Below are 5661 nucleotides of genomic sequence, written 5' to 3' on the forward strand. Positions count from 1 at the left end.
AATGAATGAAACTCAACACAAATGATGGTAATAAAATAAAATTGTGAATGTTGTTATTTACGTACTTCATATTGTTCGTTAGAGTACCCGCCCCGCTCACAGGTCGTGTGGCGGATGGACTCGCAGATGTAGTATCCACAGAAATCATTCCCTTGTTCCTGCCACAACCACTTTACAAGAAATAGAGGTCAATCAAACTGATAAGCAAGAATGCTAAATGATATTGATGAAACTAGCGCTTGAATCACTAGGAGATGCGCGGAACATGCTACTATAGTACTTACTTTCGGGTGTCTAAATTCCAGCTCCTTCGGCAGTCCCGGAACTGTTTTGGTGAATTTTCTCCAAACCCTGCCGGACAAAGAAAACAATTACTTGATATCAGGAAATGAACAAAGTTGCTGATATGGTGGATAATGATCAATTTAACTTACTTCTGGAGTATTTGAGTCATGTCTGCATAGTCCTGGGGATCTTTTCGTTTAGAGTCTAAGACGGTTACTACTCCCTGCTCAAGCTTAATCTCTAGGAGAATATAGTGGAAATTGCACACACATGCATAACTCATCAATTACATTACTATAACCTTGACTAATATATAAGGGAAACTGAATACGCACAAGACAGTAACACTCACCTGAAGTTGTAAGGAAAGAGTATTATATCTTTGTTTTGATTTATTACGAACGATCGTAGCAAGTTGGCCTCGGTAGCTGTGGCATGAAGTTTAACCTCAGTTGCATCTGTGAGATATGTGTTAATGAACCCAATATCACCGACTTGTCTTTTCTTCAATTCGGCGATCTTCAATCTGCATAATATAGTGAGGATGATTATAAATACATGCAATGAAAGAGCTAAGCTATATAGAGAAACTTAATGACAGAAGTAGTACTACTTACAGACAGTAGCAGGCGACCGTTGTTTTATCGAGGGCCAATTGATTGAAAAACTGATAGAACTCCTCAAATGGAACAGGCAACAGATCAATTCCAACGAGGTCATGCTCCTTTTTAACTTTCACATACAAAGTACTCCTCCCCCCAGAGTCTCTGCAGATTTTCAAGTACCAATCATTCAATCTTCGCATCATCGTTGATAGAGATCTTTCATCTTTGACGAGAGGCTTCCCGTACTCGTATCTTTGTATCTGCACGTCCATGGGTTCATAATGTATTTCGTCGGGCAGGTAATCTGCAAGATTGCTATAACCGGGCACCATCCTCGGATCATTAGCGACGTTGTGGCTAGGCACCTTGAGCGGGGGGCACGATTGCTTCGCTTGTTCACTGAGCTGGGCAATTTGTTTCCCAGCTCGTCGTTCTTTCAGCCTTTGATCACTGACAGTACTTCCCGACCGCTCCGCTTCGGCAAATTCCTTTCCAATAATGCGGTCATAGTTTCCTTTCGGCGGATCAGACTTTGGTGGTTTTGTCAGGGCAGCCAGAGTGCGCTTCACTTTCACCCGATCTACCTTCTCCTCCGGAGGTGGATGTTTCTTTGCTTTCACCCCTTCAAAGAAGTTCCTCACTTCTTCTCGCGCGATCTCGGCGTTCTCCTCCAGGGTCCTCTCATATGGTAACTTCTCTGGAGTCTTCAGAGAAGGACCGAATCTGTATGTCCTCCCGCCTCTGGTTGTACTGCTAGACGCCGACCGAGCAGACGTAGCGGTTGTCTTCTTTACTTGCTTAAGAGGCGGAGGAGAAGGACTACGACACGTCGGAGCAGCTGGAGCGGCGGCAGGTCTCTTCCGCCCTTGCTGACGAGGCGGAGAAGGAGGAGGCTGGCTGCTCGGGCGCGTCGGCGCAGGCGGAGAAGGAGGCGGAGTGCCGCCACGCGCCGGAGAAGGAGCCGGCCGAGGGCCCTGATCGTCACTCGCCGGAGGAGGAGGCGGTGGAGGCGGAGTGCCCTGACTCGTCGGAGGAGGAGGAGGAGGAGGCGGTGGCATCCAGTTCGGAAGGTTGATGAGCTCCTTCCGCCATAGGCATGGAGTCTTCAGAGCAGACCCCAGCCGAGTCTCCCCTTCACCGGTAGGGTGGTCAAGCTGGAGGTCCTCAAATCCCTCAGTTATCTCATCCACCATCACCCTAGCATATCCTTCTGGAATCGGCCGGCAGTGAAAAGTTGCGCCGGGTTCAGTAGGATAAACAGAGCCAACAACCGCCTTTACCTTCAAATTCATCCATTGCGTCATAAGGTGGCAATTTTGAGACTCCGTTATAGCATCCACAGGATAGCTGGCAGGAGCCTTCAAGGCATGCTCCGGCTGAAGCAGCTCGGTGGAAGCCACGCTGCTTCTGTGCTGAGATGGCGGGGTAGCTTCGGGGGAGGCTTCGGCAGTACGTTTGCTGCGATTTGCTTCTCGTTCCTCTATCGCGTCTACCCTTGCTTGCAGCGCCTGCATTTGGGTCTGCTGCACTTTTTTCCTCCTCTCATGGGATTTGTAACCGCCTGCGTCCGGAAACCCAACCTTCCACGGAATGGAGCCTGGCGTGCCTCGTGTCCGTCCAGGGTGCTCAGGATTCCCGAGGGCCATTGTGAGCTCGTCGTTCTCTCTGTCTGGAAAGAACGTCCCTTCCTGCGCTGTTTCGATATACTGCTTAAGCTTACTGACTGGTATGTCCATTTGATCATTCGTCCAAATGCACTTCCCTGTTACAGGGTCCAGGGTTCCGCCAGCCCCGAAGAACCAAGTCCGGCAACGGTCTGGCCAGTTAATTGTCTCTGGTTCGATCCCTTTATGAATCAGATCATTCTCAGTCTTGGACCACTTAGGCCGGGCTATGAGGTAGCCACCTGACCCCGTGCGATGGTGAAGCTTCTTCTTCGCAGCATTTTGCTTGTTTGTCGCCGACATCTTCTGACTCTTTTCCGATGTCTTGTGGGCCACAAATGCGGGCCAGTGATCTCTGATCTTCTCATATCTGCCCTTGAATTCTGGTGTCTCATTATTTTCGACAAACTTATTCAGCTCTTTCTTCCACCTCCTGAATAGTTCTGCCATCCTCTTCAGAGCAAAAGACTTGATTAATTTCTCTTTAACTGGGTTCTCTGGATTATCCTCAGGCGATAGGGTGAAATTTGACTTCAGCTCAGTCCAAAGATCATTTTTCTGCATATCATTGACATAAGAGACCTCAGGGTCTTCTGTAGCCGGCTTAAACCATTGCTGGATGCTTATCGGGATCTTGTCCCTAACCAGAACCCCGCACTGAGCAACAAATGCGCTCTTTGTCCGGAGGGGTTCAATAGGTTGGCCGTCGGGCGCGATTGCTATGATCTCAAACTTTTCATCCGAGCTCAACTTTTTCTTCGGGCCTCGTCTCTTTACCGAAGTTGTGCTCGATCCGGAGGGCTAGAAAAAAGAACAAAGACTTAATTAATATGTGTACATACCAAAACAATGAATGCATCAATCAGCTAGTCATCATAGGCTTAACTAATATATATACCTGGCCGGACTCGGTTCGGTCACCGGAGCCATCATCACGGTCTCCTTGCACCGGCATTGGGTCACCGGAGCCGTCCTCATGTTCTTCTTCTTGCACCGGCATTAGGTCACCGTAGCCAGCTTGTTCACCCTCTCCTTCCAGACCATCGGTTTCATTGAGAAACAACGAGATGGCATCACTTCCTTCTGCGATTATGTCCCTCAACAATGCTTCTTTTGTTGCTTCGTCTAGGGCGGTGTCCATAGTTTCTACAAATATTTACAACATGGCAATTATTATTCAAACATGACAGATGGATATATTAGTGTCAAACGTAGAACTAGCTACCTAATCATAGTAAGCTATCGGGAGGGGGTATATATCGACAACGATGACACTACATCTATGTCCCTCGACGACCCTCGTTCCCGATAAAAAAAAGAGGAAGAAGAAGAAAAAAAAGAGGAGAAGAAAGAATAGAGGAGAAGAACCCTCGAACCCTCGACCCCTAGACGACCCTCTTCTTCCTCTCATGTTCGAGAGGATCGCTGAGGGGTCGGGAGGTTGCCTAGTGTCAAAGGATTCAACAAAACCATGTCTTCATCATTAGGTGAAAGTAACATGTGCATGATGGTACGAAGCTCTTCAAAGTTGTTCTGGAACAGAGTCCCAGATAGGATAATTCGCTTTTTGGTACAAAGTTTAGCAAGAGCCTTCCGAATATCGCTATTTGGAAGGCCTTTGCTGAATTCGTACCAAAAGGCGGATTATTCTATCCGGGACTCCATTCCAGAACAACTTTGCAGAACTTCGTACCAACATGCCCTGGTTACTTCCGGCTAATGATGAAGGCATGGATTTCTTCAATACTTTGACACTAGGAAACCTCTCTCGACCCCTCGGCGATCCTCGACCCCTCGAACTCTCGACGACCCTGGAACCCTCGACCCCTAGACGACCCTCTTCTTCCTCTCATGTTCGAGAGGATCGCCGAGGGGTCGAGAGGTTGCCTAGTGTCAAAGGATTCAACAAAACCATGTCTTCACCATTAGGCGAAAGTAACATGTGCATGATGGTACGAAGCTCTTCAAAGTTGTTCTGGAACGGAGTCCTAGATAGGATAATTCGCTTTTTGGTACAAAGTTCAGCAAGAGCCTTCCTAATATCGCTATTTGGAAGGCCTTTGATAAATTCGTACCAAAAGGAGGATTATTCTATCCAGGACTCCATTCCAGAACAACTTTGCAGAACTTCGTACCAACATGCCCTGGTTTCTTCCGGCTAATGATGAAGGCATGGATTTCTTCAATACTTTGACACTAGGACCTCTCGGCGATCCTCGACCCCTCGAACCCTCGACGACCCTGGAACCCTCGACCCCTAGACGACCCTGCTGGAACCCTCGACCCTCGAACCTATAGAACCCTCGAACCCTCGACCCTGAATCCCTCGACCCTTGACCCCTTAACGACCCTCGACCCTCTATCCTAGTTCCCGACCCTCGACCCCTCGAAGAGGAGAAATAAATAAGAAGGAGAAAAAAGAAGAAAAAGAAGAGGAGAAGGAAGAATTCTATTTTCTGTTCTTCTCCACTATTCCTTTCTTCCTTCTCCTCTTCTTTTTCTTCTTTTTTCTTCTTCTTATTTATTTCTCCTCTTCTTTTCCTCTCCTCTTCTTCTTTCTTTCCTCTTCTTATTTTCTTCTTTCCTATCCTTCTTTTTCTAAAATTGTAATTTTTGCATATATAAAACTTTTCTAAAATTGTAACTTTCTATATAAAACTTTCCTATCGGGAGGGGGAGAAGATCGAAGAAAAAAAAGAAGAAAAAAAAGAGGAGAAGAAGAAAGGAATAGAGGAGAAGAAGAAAAAATAGAAAATTTTTCTATTTTTTCTTCTTCTCCTCTATTCCTTTTTTTTCTATTTTTTCTTCTTCTCCTCTATTCCTTTCTTCTTCTCCTCTTCCTTTTCTTCCTCTCCTCGTATTCTCCTTCTTCTTCTCCTTCTTTCTCTACTTATTTTCCTTTTCCTTATTTTACTTTTTCCTCTCCACTAACATAAAATGCACTAACCTAAAATGCAACAAACATAAAATGCACTAAAGAGGCTCAACTAACCTAAAATCAGTGATAAAATGCACTAACCTAAAATCGATATCTACTAACAACTTAAAAAATTAATACATATATGAAAAAATGCATATATGAAAAAAACATCATCATATCATCAACA

This window comes from Triticum dicoccoides, chromosome 2A, assembly GCF_002162155.2.
Source record: "Triticum dicoccoides isolate Atlit2015 ecotype Zavitan chromosome 2A, WEW_v2.0, whole genome shotgun sequence".
Lineage (NCBI taxonomy): Eukaryota > Viridiplantae > Streptophyta > Magnoliopsida > Poales > Poaceae > Triticum > Triticum dicoccoides.